Source organism: Emys orbicularis, chromosome 18 (genome assembly GCF_028017835.1).
Source record: "Emys orbicularis isolate rEmyOrb1 chromosome 18, rEmyOrb1.hap1, whole genome shotgun sequence".
NCBI classification, from domain to species: domain Eukaryota; kingdom Metazoa; phylum Chordata; order Testudines; family Emydidae; genus Emys; species Emys orbicularis.
Genome location: NC_088700.1, coordinates 1080289 through 1100921, shown reverse-complemented (window position 1 = coordinate 1100921; position 20633 = coordinate 1080289). Strand labels below are relative to the sequence as shown.

At 41.9% G+C, this 20633-nt stretch overlaps 1 protein-coding gene across 1 annotated transcript in view; it reads left to right on the top strand.

Annotated features, from left to right (window-relative positions):
- RALGPS1 (Ral GEF with PH domain and SH3 binding motif 1) overlaps positions 1-20633 on the top strand; it is a 381204-nt gene that overhangs the window by 33567 nt on the left and 327004 nt on the right. Inside the window, exon 4 of the mRNA XM_065418741.1 lies at positions 12682-12765. The gene's annotated coding sequence lies outside the window, so the exon portion shown is untranslated. The remainder of the gene's footprint in view (positions 1-12681; positions 12766-20633) is intronic.

Here is a 20633-nt window from a genome sequence, read left to right as displayed (position 1 = left end):
AAGCATATTAAATTGTACCTCTGATTTTTCTTTTTCTAGTAAAATCTTTCACCGTGTGGGCTGTCATGAAATATACATCAAAGAAATTGTGAGTTGGGGTTCTGCATTTGCTTTAGGAAGATCTATTCTTGTGTAATTTAAATATATAGCCTGTTATAACTACAAAACCACTGTGGCAAATGGTTCCTTCCGGAGCTAAAAAGGAAATTAGTAGGCAGCCTAATCAATTTTTAATACTTTAAATATATAACTGCTTTAATATAATCTTTCGTTTTCTATTGCTAATGCTCAAAAACTGCCTCTGCCTTTTGTAATATTACAGAGAAGCCATTTTTTGTTTCTGTAACAGTTTTACCTTTTATTTATAGTTTAATTTTTACAAAAACCAAAAATTAGGTTTTCTCTTGCTGATCGCTTTGTAGTGGTGGTGCTCCTATTAGCTGGCAACCAGGACAGGGCATATTATGACTGCTGTGGCTCTGTGTGTAGAGAAGCCTCTTATGTCTGGGAAAGTTGGTTTTGTATGGCCATATGAAAGTAGAACAGTTTTGGTAAAGATAATTCTTTAAGATCACTCAGGTCAATTCATGATATCTGATTGGCAGAAAACTACTTTTGCCACAGATGAGTTAATTCTAGAAGTATACATAATGTACACAGGCGAATATCCACTGGACTAGTCATTTGGACAACAAAACAATTTCTCTTCTCTTTTTCCCTTTCTTCCAACATCTTCTGCCTCTTTGCCTGTCTGCACATGCTCCTCCAAAGTACTTTGTGATGACAACGTAGAGAGGCCCTGCTGTATTCTACACTAGTGCAATCTATAGCTTAACTGATAGGAAACCTTTTCTAAAATAAAGTTGCCTCTTTGAGCCATTTTTGCAGTGCTTGTTACATCTGCCGGAGAAATAGGCCATCTGGAATAAGTTTTCCTCAATAAAATGGCTTTTTCTTCTCTGAAGATTGATATAAACCAAGACACCCTGTACTTCCAAAGGCATCAATAGATAGAATAGATTTATTAATTTTTAAAAATATCTTGCTCACAATTACTTGTAAAATTTAAAAAACTAAACATCTTAAACACTATTTTACCCCTGAAGAATGTCACTCCTCTGCCTTCTCTACAGCAGTGGTTAACTAAATACAGGGCCGGCTCCAGGCACCAGCCCACCAAGCTTGTGCTTGGGGCGGCACCTGGAGGGGGGCGGCGCGGCGCTCCGGCCGCCGGGGAGAGCGGGGCCACAGCCAGGCTCGCCGCCCTCCCCCCGGCCGCCGGGGGGAGAGCCGAGCCCCTACTGGGGCTCGCTGCCCTCTCGCCGCCCTGCGCTCTGGCCGCCGGGGGGAGAGCCGAGCCCCAGCCGGGGCTCGCCGCCCTCTCGCCGCCCTGCGCTCTGGCCGCTGGGGGGAGAGCGGAGCCCCGGCCGGGGCTCGCCGCCCTCTCGCCGCCCTGCCCCCTGCGCTCTGGCCGCCGAGGGGAGAGCGGAGCCCCGGCCGGGGCTCGCCACCCTGCCCCCGGCGCTCTGGCCGCCGGGGGGAGAGCCGAGCCCCCGCCGGGGCTCGCCGCCCTCCCCCCGGGGCTCCGGCCGCCCTCCCCCCCCACGGGGGGGGGGGCGGAGGCTTTTTTGCCTGGGGCGGCAAAAAAGCCAGAGCCGGCCCTGACTAAATATGCTGTTCATAGAGCTATGCTGATACCATCAGTGTTGCTATTGCTGCCACCACAATCAGTGTTTTCAAATTTATAAGATTGTGTTACAAACAATGCAGTTTTTTAAAAAGGAGTAAATAAAATTAAACTAGGTGATGTGACAACCATGTTTTTAAAAATCAGTCGAAGAAAAATCTGAATTCAAGGTTTTTATGTTCTGGTATTATACAGTATACACAGGTTAAGCATTTTCTTATAGTTGATTAATCTCAATAGTGATCCTTCATTAACTTGAGTTCTTTTTTCAAGTTTCTGTGACTTGATGCATGGTTTGTTTTTATTGACTTACGGTATTTGTTGAAACTCCAGGTCATTTGCTAACTTTTCTATTCTTTCAAAACCTCTGGCAACATTTAGAATGTCCGTATCGACCAGTATAATACTTGACTCCTTGGGGATCCTTTCATCCTTTTGTATTATAATTGTATAAATGCCATACAGTGTGTAAGTTACCTGCTTGGTAGTGTGATTGCTTGCATAATGTTGGATTCCAACCAACCGTAAAAAGTCTTTCATTGTCATGCTTCTTTCGTCCTCTGTCAAATTTATGTGAAAAAAGTGTGCTAGATATGCAATGATCTCTCTTTCTATTACCAGTTCAGTATAAATTGAACTAGGTTCCATATATACATTTTCCTGGGCTGCTTTGTTAGAATAAAAATGCAGATCACCTTGCTTTGTAGTGTGTTCTAATCCTGTTGGTTTCTTTTCTGGGAAATTTTTGGTGTAACTGGGGGTGTTGAGTTGGACATTTTGACTGGTTTCTGTTTTGTTCAAATGTGGAGGATTCCGTATCTCAGGGGATAATAATTCAAAGGTTGTTGCATTGTCTCTAGTTTCCTGTTTCTGAGAATCTACTAGGAGATACCACTGTTGGTTTTTTTGATAAAGCCAGGTTTGAGCCTGTGCTAGCTCATGTAAAGTGGTGTCATAATAGTGCTCTTGGTCAGTAACCGTATCCATGCATATTGCTCCAAGCTGCAGCAACTTGGCTTTACTTGTGTTCTTTAGCCAGTACTTCTGTTGGAGTTGGATTTTATGGACTCTTGTTTTTTCTGCTGCCATCTTCCTGCTGGAACAAATTGTATTTAAAATTAGGCGCTCAAGTTGCTACATTTTTAAAGAATAATTATATGTAGCTGGGGATAGGAAACCTGGGAGATGGTCAGCTTTTTATGTCTTGCCCCACATACTCCAAACTATCTTATCTGGAAAGAGGATTCAGAAAAAGTTCACACTGACGGTTCTATTTCTTTGAGTGCTGAGGTTTATTTGTCTGCCCTAGCCAAAGAGTAGTCCAATAGTATCATGGAACCTGCAGGTACTATGTAATTTTAATTTAGTTTGACCTTCCATCATGAATGTTAAGGAGTGAGCTCTCGAACTAGCAGAGCTCAACCCTAGTTGGTTCTGGCATAAGTCTAACAATACCCTAGACTGAGGCAAACTTGTGAAGCAGTGGATGAGATTGTGCACTGCAGAAACGCTATAAGAAGAAAAACAATATTGTATGGTTAATTAAGGCGATTTCCAGAGTAACTCCTGCCTTCACATACAGGAGAGGTAGAGTTCTTTTTTGTTTTGTTTTGTTTTTGTAATAAGCATTCATTTGGTTACATATTTGCCTCTGTTCCTAGAGCTTTCTGTTTTCATTCCTGTTAATAGTAGTAGCAACCCCTTTTTGCAATACTGAAGTGCTGCTGCAGTATTAAAAAAAAAAAATTAAAAACATTCAATTAATTTAAAAGCTCCAAGAGTACAAAATTCTCATGTAAAAGATATACAAACCATTTTGACTTTGCAAAACTAAAACTGAACTTACCTCCCCCCAATCTTGGCAATTAAAAATTAAAATTAATAATGCAACTACAAATGTAATATTTAATATTTTCTCTCTTAGTCTCTTCGTTTTCTCTGATTCATTATGCTACCATTGAAATTCTGGCAACAAAGAACTAGAGTGCCTGTTCATTGTCTAGTTCATAAATTAGTTGATAAGATAATAAAGAGGATACAATTTCCCTAGGTTGCATCAAGTTTTATTTCAATAAAGGAAAAAGAATCCTATACTTTTCATTGAGAAAGGAAAGATGGTTTTTGAGTTAAAGTAATGGCTGCTACTCAGTGTGTCCAGGTTCTGTTGCTGGCTATGCCACAACCTTCCAGTGTAACTTTGGACAAGTCGCTTTAATGTGTCTGTTCCTTAATTCATCCATCTATAAGATGAGGATAATAGTACTTCTTTACCTCACAAGGTATTGCGAAAATAAACTCATCAGGTACTCAGATACCACAGTGTGTGCCATAGAAAATCCTATAAATTGATATAATAATAAGGCTGAAAACTAATGGTACATGTCTGCACTATGTAGAAGCCACATTTCATGTTCTAGACCACTTGACATCTATATAATGCAAACATTTCCTATAAATTTGGGTCTGTGTGCCCTCATTATTGGAAAAGGCAATGCAGACTTTTTAATATCTGCCACAACATTCTATAAATGTCATTATTTTGAATATCACTCAGGGTGACCTGTGAAATTAGGTATTTTACTATTCTACATTGTTTTATTTTCATGATATACATTTTTTTATGATAGTGAGGTCATGCTACTCTAATCAAACCATACAAATTTAACTTTTTGCCACTTGCTATGAAATACTAATGCTATGTTAAAGTGGAGAGTTTGAAAATATTAAATAATTTACTGGATTTACTTTTTTCCTACTTTACTGCACTTTTAGTCATGAACCTAATCCTTTTTTCTATTGTTTTTATAAATGTAATAATATTTAACTGCACGATTAACTATATAGTTTACATAACTTTCTTGGTACTATGTGAAATCACTATAATACATGTGTCTTAAAGTGGAGCATACTCAGTTAAATCATAGCTTACTTACTGTTTTTACTTATTCCTGTGACCAATGGGTAGGTGTAATTTACTTGGCTATTTTCAGTCGGCTATCATATAACAAGTCATACAGTCCACATTTGCCTGCTTTTCAGATCTGCCTTTCAGAATCGATTTCTGAATCCTTTAAGAGAATGACTTGCAGATCGTTAGGAAAGGCTTCTCCTTATTCTCTTAATTCAGAAACTTTTGTGTTGATAAACCCAGTGGAGTAGGAAGTTCCTTTGCTTTCTCTAGTTCTGTAAACAGTCTCCAGTCTTTACTGTCGATTGTTTCTTTCTTCCTTTAAAGGTCTTTCATTCTTTAGTTTTAGTTACTACTTGGAGCTTCTATGGCAACTGTGCATGTGGCAGAAGTTTGTACTCACTGTTTATAGATACCGCTGGTTAAGATGGCGTTGCTTAATAGGAATTTTAATGTCTTGTATAGTGTTGGGTAAAATAAATTTTCAAGTCTCTTAGATAACAGTACAGGTGCTCAGGATTTCTCAGTTTTGAGCTCTGCAAAACTAGACCTGTTAATTTATGTTTTGGAACCTATATTATTTCTGGAATTTTATCACTTGAAATTCTGTTTGCATACATAAATGTGATTTTGCTATGTGTACTTTATCTGAAGTATTGTGGGAAAAATATTCTGTTAAAACAGAAGGAATTTAGATGATGATGAAGATATTGATGCATAACACTGCCATATGAGGACAAACTCCCTCTCACTCAAAACCTAATTATTTCGTACTGTAGTACATAAGAATGGCCATACTGGGTCAGACCAAAAGTCCATCCAGCCCAGTATCCTGTCTACTGACAGTGGCCATTGCCAGGTGCCCCAGAGGGAGTGAACCTAACAGGTAATGATCAAGTGATCTCTCTCCTGCCATCCATTTCCACCCTCTGACAAACAGAGGCTAGGGACACCATTCCTTACCCATCCTGGCTAATAGCCATTAATGGACTTAATCTCCATGAATTTATCTCTTTTAAACTCTGTTATAGTCCTAGCCTTCACAACCTCCTCAGGCAAGGAGTTCCACAGGTTGACTGTGCACTGTGTGAAGAAGAACTTCCTTTTATTTGTTTTAAACCTGCTGCCCATTAATTTCATTTGGTGGCCCCTGGTTCTTATATTATGGGAACAAGTAAATAACTTTTCCTTATTCACTTTCTCCACACCACTCATGATTTTATATACCTCTATCATATCCCCCCTTAGTCTCCTCTTTTCCAAGCTGAAAAGTCCTAGCCTCTTTAATATTTCCTCATATGGGACCTGTTCCAAACCCCTAATCATTTTAGTTGCCCTTCTCTGAACCTTTTCTAATGCCAGTATATCTTTTTTGAGATGAGGAGACCACATCTGTATGCAGTATTCAAGATATGTGCACACCATGGATTTATATAAGGGCAATAAGATATTCTCCATCTTATTCTCTATCCCTTTTTTAATGATTCCTAACATCCTGTTTCCTTTTTTGACTGCCGCTGCACACTGCGTGGACGTCTTCAGAAAACTATCCACGATGACTCCAAGCTCTCTTTCCTGATTAGTTGTAGCTAAATTAGCCCCCATCATATTGTATGTATAGTTGGGGTTATTTTTTCCAATGTGCAATACTTTACATTTATCCACATTACATTTCATTTGCCATTTTGTTGCCCAATCACTTAGTTTTGTGAGATCTTTTTGAAGTTCTTCACAGTCTGCTTTGGTCTTAACTATCTTGAGCAGTTTATTATCATCTGCAAACTTTGCCACCTCGCTGTTTACCCCTTTCTCCAGATCATTTATGAATAAGTTGAGTAGGATTGGTCCTAGGACTGACCCTTGGGGAACATGACTAGTTACCCCTCTCCATTCTGAAAATTTACCATTTATTCTTACCCTTTGTTCCCTGTCTTTTTAACCAGTTCTCAATCCATGAAAGGATCTTCCCTCTTATCCCATGACAACTTAATTTACGTAAGAGCCTTTGGTGAGGGACTTTGTCAAAGGCTTCCTGGAAATCTAAGTACACTATGTCCACTGGATCCCCCTTGTCCACATGTTTGTTTGACCCCTTCAAAGAACTCTAATAGATTAGAAAGCCATGATTTCCCTTTACAGAAACCATGTTGACTTTTGCTCAACAATTTATGTTCTTCTATGTGTCTGACAATTTTATTCTTTACTATTGTTTCAACTAATTTGCCCGGTACTGACGTTAGACTTACTGGTCTGTAATTGCTGGGATCACCTCTAGAGCCCTTTTTAAGTATTGGCGTTCCATTAGCTATCTTCCAGTCATTGGGTACAGAAGCTGATTTAAAGGACAGGTTACAAACCATAGTTAATAGTTTCGCAATTTCACATTTGAGTTTTTTTAGAACTCTTGGGTAAATGCCATAGTGTATTCAGCATAAAGACCACTGTGGTAGAATAGCTTTTGTGCAGAAGTCCCCTGCACACAACATTTTCTCTTCTCAAGCTCAGCTCAACTGAACATTGTTAATTATGCTGATAATTTAGGAAACCCCCCAGTAAACCTCGTCTCCTACAGTGCTTGTGCCCCACCAATTGTGGTGGTGATCTTTGTTTGACTATGAACAATAATGAGACTCACTTTTTAGTATAATTTTCCAGTGCACATTATATACTAAAAAGCCATGATCGCTTTCCAATGAATTTACACAGCAAAATAAAATGAGATTTGCTTTTTCTCCTGCATTGACTGTTTGTATTGTTGTGGCAATAAGCCTCCATCTAATGCTCTAGTCTCATCTTTTTAAAAAAGTTTATGAAGAAAGTAAAACAGGACTGAAACATCCAGTTCCAGATAACCCCTCATAAGCACTGTTCATTGTTCCCAGTGTGTGTATCTGTATGTGTGATTTCCCTCAGTACTACTGGCAACACAACACTTGAAATGGTTTATAGATTTAGCTGTAGCTGATAAGTCCTTCACCCATATCCCCAAGTACAGTTCGGGTGCTGTAAACTCCATTTATTAGCTGCCAATGGACTATTCTGGGATAAAACTTTAGCTGGCCCAAAAGTGTGTCTGTTTGGTCTAAAAATGGATAAACCTTGACAATTACTGTATTTTCAAGATCTATTATACATGCCTTTGAAGATACACAACACCTGCTTCTCTGACCAAGAGAGGGCACAGAAGAATTTGAAATTGCACTAGTGTATGCAACCAGAATGTAAACATCTATGTTTCTAGCATCCAGGACCACAAATTAGTGAGCAACAGGGGAGGGGCAGCATCTCTTAGTTAAGTATTGCCCAGATCCCCAGGTGCGTGGCTGTAACTCATACACTTTAAACAAGCACTGTAACTTAACCACATAGTGAAAAATAAAGGTACGCAGCTTTTATTCAAGTCACTATAGAAATTAGGTTGTAATGACTGCCAATGCTTCCCTGAATACTAAACCAACTTCACTAATGTAAAATAGCATATGCCATAATTACTCTCAGTTTCCCCAGCAAATTTAACCCTCCTCAACATCAGCTTTACCTAATATTTAATGTAAAGAGATGTTGGTGTGGACACCTATTTATGTTACAGATTATTTCCTTTCAGTGTTGTATTGAGAAACAAGCCTGTTAGAGCTGATGTAACAACCCACTTAGATAGAAATATAGGTATGTTCAAACTGGCCAAGTCTGACAGCTGGCCACATTCCGAGGAGCAGCCAGCTGGAAAAGAAATTAGCAGACACAGGGCTCACTTTTTCAGAACAGCTATTCCTGCTCAGCTCCCTGAAAGTTATCTTCTCTCATATGCTTGTTTCCTCCCCACAGAAAGCTGGAATTCCCTGGTAACATTTATACAGCCTTGCTTTAAACAGCACACAAAAAAGTGTATACTTTAAAACAAACAGCAAGCACTGTAAAGTAAAATCAGGATTGGTAAACATAGCAGTCATTTTCTGTGGCCAGTTATTCTGCAGTAGCTGGTCACCAACACTAGCACAGCAATTAGGAGTCTCAGTCATTCTCATTATCAACCTTCTTGCGGGTGAAAAGCATTCTGGCAAGTTTACTTGCCAATTTTCAGCACAGAATAATTAGTGATGATTTAAAGATTCTGCCACTGATGAACAAAGCATTTGGAAAAGCACCATCTCTTGATTTGGAAATACTATGGAAAACAAAACTGTTTACACAAAAAATAAAATAAAAAAATTAAGAACATTACATTTGCCAAATCAAGCACTCAAAAGTTATGCATTGCCAGAATTAAGATTACTTATGAACCCTTAATTTCGCCCCTTTCAGCACATGATCACATACTATTTTTCCATAGGATCCCTGCTGTATTCAGTGCAAAGGATGAACTCTGATCACTAAACAGGTAGCTAATGAATATTTATTTCTGGCATCACCCCTGTGTGGCCACAGGCCATATTTATGGCACACCTTCCAGACCACATACTGAATACAGACTTATTACTTCACATGCTTTTCTGTGGTGCTGATCACCTTTATTAATGTTTATGAAGTGCTACAAAGTGAGGTAAGGCAATATTATCCACATTTTACAGACTGGGAACTGAGGCACAGAAAGATTTAAACCAAAATTGTCAAAATTATCCATTAATTTGGGATGCCAACTTGAGATACCTAGTACCTAATTCATATGTTCAAAACACAGCTCCCATTAGCTTCATTTATAGTTGTGAGTGCTCAGAACTTCTGCAAATCAGACCCTAGAAGGTAGAACTACAAAGATGATTTGGCTCATTATTGCAACTCCTAACTTTAGGCATTCTGTCACCTAGTGGAGTCCTCAGCCCTGAATTATGTGTCCAGACTACACATACAATGCATAGGGAAAGTTGGGACCTACAAAAGGGATTCACAGAAGCCAAGCTAAGCAGGTGAACTTACTGGTGAACAGACCCTTTACTTTTTTTTCAATTTCAAAAGACATGAAGTGAAAGCATTTCCAAATAACTGGGTGCACAACTAGATGCACCTTTTACCCCTCTACACAATGTCTCCTTTATGGTCATGTCACTCCTTTCTACAGATCTGTGGTCCATATGCATTTTATCCCCATTAAATCTTTGGCTTGCTGTGGCTCCAAATAAGATTTTCATTCATTGCCAACTGTGATGATATTTCTGAGAAATAGACCTCCTCCTCACTTGGAACTGGACTGAGACAAACAGCTCATCTTGCATAGGTTAATAAATAGCAGTCAGATAGTGCTTAATTTCAGGATGAAGGTAAAGGATTGTGGTTTGAAAGTAATGGAAGGGGAGGTAGTTTTAATAAATTCATAGATTCCAAGGCCCAGAAGGGACCAATCTACTTTGACCTCCTGTATAAAAGAGGTCCTAGAACTTCTCCAAAATAATTCCTAGAGCATATCTTTTAGAAAAACATCCAGTCTTGATTTAAAAATTGTCAGTGATGGAAAATCCACCTCAACCCTTGGTAAATTGTTCAGATGGTTAATTATGCTGTCAAAAATTTATGCCTTATTTCCAGACTGAATTTGTCTAGCTTCCATTTCCAGCCATCGGCTGATATAATTTATACCTTTGTCTGTTAGATTGAAGAGCCCATTGCTAAATAATTGTTCCCCATGTAGATTCTTATAGACTATAACCAAGTCACCCCATAACCTTCCCTTTAAGCTAATTAGATTGAGGTCTTTGAGTTTATCACCACAAGGAATGCTTTTTAATGCTTTTAATCATTCTTTTGGCTCTCCAGTTTATCAATACCCTTCTTGAATTGTGGGCACCAGAACTGGCCACAGTATTCCAGCAGCCAAATACAGAGGTAAAATAGCCTCTTTACTCCTATTCAAGATTCTCCAGTTTATGCATTCAATGATTGCATTAGCTCTTTTGGCCACAGCGCACATTGGGAGCTAATGTTGAGCTGATTATCCACCACAACCCCCAAATATTTTTCAGAGGCACTGCTGCTCAGGATAGAGTCCCCCTTGCTGTAATTATGACCTACATTCTTCATTTCTACACTTACATTCATTCACTTACATTTAGCCATATTATAATACACATTGTTTGCTTGTGCTCAGATTACCAAGTGATCCAGATTGCTCTGAATCAGTGACCTGTCCTTGTAATTATTTACCACTCCCCCATTTAGTGTCATCTGTAAACTTTTTCAGTTGTGCTTTTGTTTTCTTCTAGGTCATTGATAAAAATATTAAATAGTGTAAGGCCAAGAACAGATCCCGGTAGGATCCCCACTGGAAACACACTCACTTTGATGATAATTCCATGTTTCCAGTTACGTTTTGAGACCTATCAGTTATCCACTTTTTAATTAATGTAACGTGTGCCATGTTAATCAGAATTTCTTCTGGTATCAAATCAATTGCCTTACAGAAGTCTAAGCATATTACTTCAACACTATTACGTCTATCAATCAAATTTGTAATCTCATCCAAAAAAGATACCAGGTTAGTTTTACAGGAACTGTTTTCCATAAACCAATGTTGATTTGCATTAATTACGTTACACTCCGTTAGTTCATTATTAATTGAGCACCGGATCAGCTGCTCCGTTATCTTGCCTGGGATCAGTGTTAGGCTGACAGGCCTATAATGACCGGAATCCTCCTATTTAGCCTTTTTAAAAATTGGCACAGTTGAGACTGAGAAGAGGTTCTGAGGATGGGGAATAGGGATGTTGAATGACTTAACTGCTGATCTCTTTACTTTGTGTGGTCTGTTGGTGGGAAATAGTAGCAACCTTAAGTTAATAAAGTTTTTTGTGTATAAATAGATGTATGTACATAGATATGTAGGTAGAAAATATGTAATTTAAAGGAACATCAAGATATGTGTAGACCAGAATAGAGTAATTGTGATTAATTTTTTCTGTAAGCCTGGCCTTCCTTCCCCTTTCCCCCTTACTGTTTGTTAATATCACTATTTGCATTATGTCTAAAATAACAAAATGTAGCAAAATATGCACATGCTGCTGGCAGGGTCAGAGAGTTGCCCTTTGTTAAATTGCATTAGCTAACCCTGCAGAGTTTTAGCGTTTACAACCTTTCATATTGAATGACCATTTGTGCTAGTGAGCTGGTTCCATGAACCTTTATCCTGCTCTTCTGCTGCATATTGAAAAGTCACCGTGATGTGTAATGACTTACTCTGGTTGAAGAATTAATAATGTTGCTGTTTTTAATTTACGCAGGACAGCCATGAAAGCAGAATAAAGGCTTTCTTTCATGCAATTTGCATGAAGATCTCACCTCATTGAAAATCATAGATCTTTAATTCCTAGGAACTAATAATTCCTCTATTAATTCAGAAAAAGAAACACTCACTGAAAAGCACTTCTCCTGATGATTAAATAACCATTCTCCTCTTCTGGATGTATATTGTTGCATCTAGGAATCAAGAGGAAAATCTTACCTTATAAAAGTGTTAAGTGAAAAATCTTTGCAGCCTATTTCAGTTGCCTCTGTATCCTATGTAACATGCTGTATGTACTTCCTTAGGGAAGGCCAGTGGAGGTTGATCTGCTTCCCAGATTTTTATCTTGGCAGAACATGAATTCCCACTCTTCATCCATCAAAAAATATTGTAGTTGTAATACTGAATATTTTGTAATGTAAATATAATTTTTAAAAAGACACCTTTTCAGGTACAGAGATCTTTTTAGAATGCATTTTATATAGTATCTATCATGAAAAGTATCATAGACACTTTACAGTAAAACAGATTCATATTAAATGATTAAAATGGTATAAGTTCAAAACAATAATTCCCATTAGTTAATATTTTTGAAATCTAGTAGTAGATTTTTAATACTTCAGTAATATGAAAGGATTGTAAATTCCCAGATGTAAATTGCTGAATTATACATCATATGAAAATTGAAATATAAGCATTATAGAATTTAAGATGGAAAACATGGCTATCTGATATTTGTATTGTGTAAGGAATAATCTGTTTTCAAAGATAACTGATTTAAAACACCATTAAGAACTAAATCTACAGAAGAGTGTGATTGTGTGTGAATTTGAAAAGTACTTTTGTATAAAACATAGCTTTATTTGACTTTTTCAGAAATGACTGTTCTGAGAGACATGTCGCAATACTACTCTTGTTTTTGAATACCTGAATTTGTTTGGAGACAAACATATAATATGGGTAAGTTAATCTGATTTTATTTATTATTTAAAAAAAAAAAACAAAGAAAAAATCTCACAAGATGCATACTGTAGAATATGTACAATATGTAGATGCAGTGTGTCTAACAACACCAAAATGGCCATGGTTTGAAACATGCAGTAGCAAAACAAGGATTTTGATAATTTGCAATTATCATACTAAAATGTGTACAACTGTAAGGGAATGTGTATGTATCTGTATTGCACCAATCTCTCTGGCCTCTAGGTGTCAAATACAGGTGCTTTAAGTTTCAGTTTTTGTCATGGTAGGACTCTATTCTCCAGACCACCTTTACTGAGGTTGTAGATCTATGCTTTGGTGTCAACAAGCTGAATTCTACATGCTGACAACTGCATCAAACCTGTGTTCTGAGGGAGAGGCATGCTTTGAGGTAGTTGACTTTAGCCAATTAAGGGTTTTGAAGAGGAGGACCAGCACTCTGAAATAGATATAATATAGAATGGAAAACCTGTGTAGGCTACAGATCACAGCTGTAATATGTTCTCATCTACCTGTTCTGCTTAGGAGACAGGCAGACATAATCATTATTGAATCCAGACATCACATGTAAGAGAGTGTGAAAGTAAAGAATCTATTTGATTTTTCCCTTTGGTCAAGTCCAGTGATGCTGTTGTTCTAACACCACTGATTAGTCAACAAGATCTTGATCCTTTATGGATGATTCAGTACCTACTGTAATGACCTCACCGGGAGTTATCCCTGATCGCGCTAGTGTGTGCAAGCGGCTTGCATGCGCCCAGATAGGAGACGCAAACTGCTACATGGAAAGGACTCCTAGCTTACCCTTGAGCTAAAGAAAGTGATGATAGGCCCTATACCATTCAACCAGGGTTCCGCCAATCCACAGGCAAGGACCCACCCAGGTGATCCCAAGGCAGCCCAACACCAGAGCCATCACCCCTAGCTGGAGCCTTCACCCTTTGCACCCAACCCTCTGCCCCAGCCCTGAGCCCCATCCCGCACCCCAAACTCTTCATTCCCGGCCCCACCCCAGAGCCTGCACCCCGAGCCAGAGCCCTCACCCCCACCACACATCACCTCCATATTGGTGCACATAACAAAATTCATTCCGCACATGGACATAAAAAATTAGAGGGAACACTGGTCCACAGGCCTTGGTGAATTGTTCCACTAGTTAATTACAGTAACTCCTCGCTTAACGTTGTAGTTACGTTCCTGAAAAATGCTACTTTAAGCGAAACGATGTTAAGCTAATCCAATTTCCCCATAAGAATTAATGAAGCTTGGTTGAGGTGGTGAAGTCAGAGAGTGGAAGAGGGTGGGATATTCCCCAGGGAATGCCTTACTGCTAAATGATGAACTAGCACTCCGCTGAGCCCTCAAGGGTTAACACATTGTTGTTAATGTAGCCTCACACTCTACAAGGCAGCACGAATTGAGGGAGGGAGACAACATGGTAGAGAGAGACAGAGATACACACCGTGTGTGTGCGAGAGAGAGAGATGCACATTGCCCCTTTAAGTACGCTGACCCCACTCTAAGTACACTGCCTTTTTAAGTAGATCAGCAAGTTGAGACAGCAGCTGCTGCCAGCAAGCTCCCTCCGTCCTGAGCCCTGTTGTGTCCCCTGCTGCTCTGTGGCAATGGGGTAAAGGAGCGGGGGGCAAGAGCGGGAGGGAGGGGGACACCCTGACATTAGCACCCCTCTTCCTCCCCTGCCCCCCTGCATAGCAAGCAGGAGGCTCCCAGGAGCAGCTCCAAGGCAGAGGATAGGAGCAGCACACAGCAGTGGGGGGAGGGACAGCTGTACTGCCCAGCAATTGATAGCCAACACAGGGAACTTAGGGGAGTGAGGAGCTGCTGGCCCACCCTGTTCCAAGCCCCCACTAGCTAGCTCCAATGGGCTGCTCTTTCTGCAAGCAGTAGACAAAGCAGGCGGCTGCCAAACAACGTTATAAGGGAGCATTGCGCAGCTTTAAATGAGCATGTTCTCTAATTGATCAGCAACGAAACAACATTAACCGGAATGACGTTAAGTGAGAAGTTACTGTACAGTGACTGTTAAAAACTGTGCCTTATCTTGGGTCTGTATTTGTCTTGCTTCAACTTCTAGCCATTGGATGTTATATCTTTGTCTGCTAGATTGAAGACCCATCTATTATCAGATTTCTGTTTCCCATGTACATACTTACAGATCGTGATTGTCACCCTTAGCCTTCTATTTGATAAGCTAAATGATGACAGTTGTATACAACAAATGGAGAGGAGGACAGGTAATAGGCGAGTGGCAGCACTAATTTGGTTGACTTACTGTACCCTCTCTACACACTCGCACGACATATATCATTTGAAAGCTTATTATGTCTACTTTAAGATGAGGTATGATGTGGAGCTGTCAAGTGGTTCTGTTACCATAGAAATGGGGATAAACAGTGACACCATTGACATGTTAAAATGACCACTCTGAAATATTTGCGTTAGTTTCTCTTTAATAACTATTTCAAGACATAAAACTGGATTTCTTTGTGACCTCAAAGCATCACAACAATAACCTGAAGGGTAAAATAAAATCTAATAATAAATTTGTACAGGTGTTATTGAAATGTAATAGCGCTGGTGACTATTCTAGTCAAGCGTATTTTCTTTATCTTGTTTATCATTATCTCTGTTGGGAATGAATGGGATACCACAGTCCTCATTGCCTTGGCATGTACACAGTTTTGTGCTGGGAAGATTGTTCTGATTAGAGACACTGCATAAGAGACTCTCATTGCCCGGGGAGAGTAAAGTGACTTTTCTTTCCTGTGCTTCAGTGATATTTCTTGTGATGCTGGACTATCTGTAGACTAAACAAACGAGTCTCTAAGGTGCCACAAGTACTCCTCGTTCTTTTTGCTGATACAGACTAACACGGCTACCACTCTGAAACCTATCTGCAGACTGTTCTTGAAATACCCCTCTAGCTGTTGAATTGAAGGTATTTTTTCCATCAGTGATCTCTGCATTGATGTCTTTATAATTATCTCCTTCGTGCATGAGAGCTGAACCAGCATGAAGTGGATCAGTTCCATTTGGAATGAACATACCTCTCTGGAGTCTCCTACTTCAGTTTTTGCAGCAGTAGTGATGAACCACCTCAGCTTATAGTAATTGATGTGGAATCCATGAAGGTGTAGTATGTCAATTAAATTGCAAGACCCAAACTCATGGTATAGCTGTGAAGCAAGGTTTATGTGCACTGGTATAATAATTGTGGAACTGTTAAACACTATGCACTCTGCTATTGAGACACATTTTCTTTGAAAGGATGATACTTTTTGCTGGCTGAATTATATACCTCTTTATCAACCAGAGGACAAATTCCTGCACCAATTGGGGCACACAAAAGTAGCTGACCTCAGTAAACTGCAGTCACCTAGCTTTGTATGATAATCTGAATATTTCAGAGTGAAGGATTGAAGCGGCATTATAAAAAATCACTTTTTCATTTGAAAGCTGTTCATCAGTCTTACTCGCCAGAAGAACATTGACAAAATACTGACTTAAGTTCCTGCTTCAGATTACTAGGAGCTTGGATAGCATCCGCTAATGTTGTGCTGCATAGAACAATGGTAGACTTACCGTGTCTTTGCTGTGTGTGGAATGAAATTGCAGAACCATAGTGTTTTTTCTAACCTTGCCTGTAATTTACTACTGGAATAGTTTGCAGTTTCGACGTCTGAGGGAAGTAGGACTTTATATCTTTGTAGCAGCTTGGACAGGCGAAGAGCCTTTTTGTTGTACATAAGATCATTGTCTCTCTCTTCAATCAGATGATAAAATGTAGCGTTATCATTGGATTGTTGCAGTATAACTAGATGCTTTTGCTTTAAGATTCGTTTTATTCAAGCAGGAAAAAGGGCATGTTAAGTGATAAACTGCATCCTTAGCAATCAGGTCTTCCACAGATAGTCTGCTCAACTTGTCATCGTCTCTTGGTTGAAGTGCTGCCTTCCTTAGTTTGGTTGCTCTCTCAGATGTGTCTATTTTATGAAGCTTCTTGTCTGTCTTGGTGCATTGTTTGCTTGAGAAAAACCATACAAGATCAATTGCCGGAGCATGTGCTTGTTCTTGTGGCTCTAGAAGCAGGAAAATGTGATGCTCTCTGATCAAATTCAGAGTCATTTTTTTTCTGGGTTCAATACTACTCTGACATGTTCCAAATTCAGTTTGCTTGTATATTTCTGAAAGCAACCCCTGTGATTGAATATTGGTTCCACATCATCCCAATTAGATAACTCATCCAGTTGCTGCCAATACAATTAATCTTTCCTGGTTTCTAGTGCCAGCATCACAGAATTCTGTCCAGCACTGGTGGCTTTTGAGAGTTTTGCTTTCTTTTGATCTTCTTGACAAATACCACATTTTAAAAAGTTTATGGAGAGTCTTTTTCTCTTTGATGTAAACTTTAAGGGGCTTGTATCCACCATATTTTCAAATACTTTAATGTCCCTGTAGCGGTAAAATTCCCAAAGTATATTCGCGTTACCACCACCAGTACCACCATTTTTCATTTTGTACAAGTATATAGACTTGTGCTAAATTAGATCTATGTTAGTATCAAAATTGCCATTTTTGTTTAGTGAGCACTTTGTTTGAAGCCCAATATGAAGCTGTGTATTATCTTTAATACTAAAAAGTGTCACTGAATTAACAGCTAGTTTCCAGAATATTTCAAAGGCTAGTATTGCATGCATAAGCAATTACAAATTAAAATCTTCTACCAGGCAGACTAGATGCTATATAGTACGTATGAAAGCTTACAAATGGAGAAGCATTACATTAAGAATTCACATACATTTATATCTACCCACTGTGCAGTACAAACTGTGGGCACAGAGTCTGCTGCTACTAGCACCTTCAGTGTGAAACTGATCTGGTCAGTAAATTTCAATTGAAGATATGGATGAGATACTTTGACAATTAAGAATATGTGATGTGAAAACATTTCATGGTAGAATATTGCACAATGTTGATATTTGCCATTTTTGCCACATGCTAAGCAGCTTAATCATTTCTGGGAAAAAAAACTTGACCATGCAAAACTAATAAAAATCTTTTACTACATTGTTGTTTGGTAGCTTTGACCAATAAATACCACATTAAGGAGTTGGAATCAACTTAAACAGTAAAAATTGTATTCATAGTTATGTTGCAGTGTTTCTGAAACTGTGGGGAAAATAATACTTTCTCATTTTGGATACCATTGTTGTTCTTTGAGTGATTGCTCATGTGTATTCCACTATAGGTGTGCATGCTCACCACGTGCACCGGTGCCGGAAGTTTTCCCTTAGCAGCATCCGTAGTGGGGGAGCACCGCTGCGACCCCTGGAGTGGCGCTGACATATCGCACCATAAAGGGGGCTGCGTGCTCCCCCCACCCTCAGTTCCTTCTTGCCGCCAGTGAAGGTAGTCGGAACTTGCTCCAGCTTAGCGTAGCTGCAGCGTGTCTAGCTTAGTGGTATCCAGTTTCACTGATTTCAGTAATGGAAGAGCTTTCTTTCGTGAGTGCCTGGCTCGGGGCATGCCCCATGGCCCAGGCTTCAAGTCGTGTGACTCCTGTCGCAACTCTATGCCCAGAAGCGATCCACATAATCAGTGTCTTCGCTGTCTGGGCGAGTCTCACGTTAGTGAGAAGTGCAAGATCTGCCGCTCCTTCAAGCCGCGGACGAAAAAGGAGCGTGAGATCCGACTCCGGGCTCTTTTAATGGAGTCGGCATTGGCCTCGGCACCGGCGTGTCGAGCTGACACCGCACCGGGCTCCGCGTTGTTGGCACGTGGAGAAGCGCCTCCGGTGCGCCGTACCGAATCGGCACCCGGCACCGCGTCCTCGGTGCGCAGCGAAGCACCATCGACGTCCCAGCACCGCTCCCCAGCTAAGAAGCCAGGGAAGTCTCAGCGGCGCCGAGAGAAGAACAGGGGTGAGGCCAGACCCGAGTTGGGCAGCCCGTGATCCCCACCGGGACAGAGACCTCCGACTCGCGCTGAGCGGAGTAGTCCAGTCCCGTCCACGCAAGCCTCACCTGAGGTACGCATGCCTTCGACGCCAGAGGCAGCTCAGGCCGCGCGTGATATACTGACACTTCCAGTGCCGGGAGTGCCGCCGCAGTCGGTCCCCCGGTCCCGTGGGAAGCCGCCCTTGGGCGCCCATCAGCACTCCCCAGAGGTGTCGGAGGCCGAGGCACCTTCCCGGGTCGAGGTGCCGATCAGAGCCCCGCCCCGCAACGCGCGTCGACACCACGTCCGGACTCTTTCAGGAGTGGATCCCACTCCTCCGGCCTTGAGCGTCGTCGAGGAGGCGGCAAGAGACAGCGCAGTTCCTCTTCCAGCGAGTCAGAGAGGGACAGGTCGCGACGCCGTCGGCACCGACGCTCCTACTCAAGCGCCCGCCGTCACATAGGCCATGCTCGCGGCGCATCCCGAGAGTCCCCGGCACCGAGGCACCGTGGCCACAGGCACCGCAAGGAGTCCAGGGACAGCTCCTTGGACATATATGTCTCGACCTCCTCTAGGTCGAAGTCTCGGGGCAGGAGCCGTCACGATCGGGACCGCTCCAGCCGTTCTTACAGCACCGTGCGCTCCTCCCGGATCTCTGCGTCGGCGCTCAGCCATCTCTCCCAGGGCCGCACCGCACCGCAGGACCAGCCTGCCCTGCTGGTGCCCGATGCGCCTCTGCTCCAGGCCGTGCCCTGGCAGGGACAGTGGTGCCAATGGGCACCGTGGCCTCAGGCACCTGCACAGCCAGGCCCTCGCTCTGTGGCTGGAGCCTCTCAGTGCTGACCCGCGTCCCCTTCCCAGCACCGGGATTAAGTCGTGGGTGCCGAACCCCAGGCACCGACTCCGGCACCGAACCTGGACGTGGAGCCCACGAGGCCGTTGGCCGCCGAAGGCGCCACGCCGTCCACCTCTTCGGCGCAGGGCGATTTGGTCACAGTACTGCCTCCCTCTTCCCAGGAGGACTTTAAAGCCCACCAAGAGCTGCTTCGGAGGGTGGCAGCCAACCTCGAGCTCCGGGCCAAGGAGATGGAGGAGCCCTCCAACACCCTCTTTAATGTCTTCGCCTCCTCGGTACTGGGGCGTGTGGCGCTCCCTTTCCATCAGGGAGTTGTCAACATCACCACTGGCCTTTGGCAGACCCCGGCCTCTCTTGGGCCTATTTTTAAGAAGGCCGAGAGGAAGTACTTCGTCCCCGCGAGGGGTCTCGAGTACCTTTATACCCACCCAGCTCCAAACTCCCTAGTGGTTGAGTCGGTCCACCACGGCGAGCGGAATGGCCAGCCTGCGCCCACGCCAAAGAACAAGGATGCTCATAGACTTGATGCCTTTGATAAAAAGGTTTATTCGTCAACGAGTTTCCAGCTCAGAGTGGCCAACCATCAGGCGCTTCTGAGCCATTACGAGTTTAGCCTGTGGGGATCCATTCCCAAATTTGAGCACCTCATTCCTGACAAGGATGTGAAGGAGTTCAGGGCGTTGGTTGAGGAGGGTGCAACCGCCACCAAAGCGGCTCTCCAGGCGGCTTCGGACGCGGCAGACACAGCCGCTTGTTCGATGGCTACTGCTGTCTCCATGCGACGGGCGTCGTGGCTCTCACTTTCGGGGCTGTCGTCAGAATCCCAGTCCATAATGCAGGACCTGCCGTTTGATGGCAAGGCCCTTTTCGCGGACCAGACAGACACCCGTCTGCACGGGATGAAGGACTCCCGTACCACCCTGCAGACGCTAGGCCTGTACGTCCCGCCTGATAAGGACAAACCCAGGCTCAACCCTCTGCTCTGCAAGCTAGGGGCAGATATGAACCCCCACCTAAGTGGCAGAGGGATCAA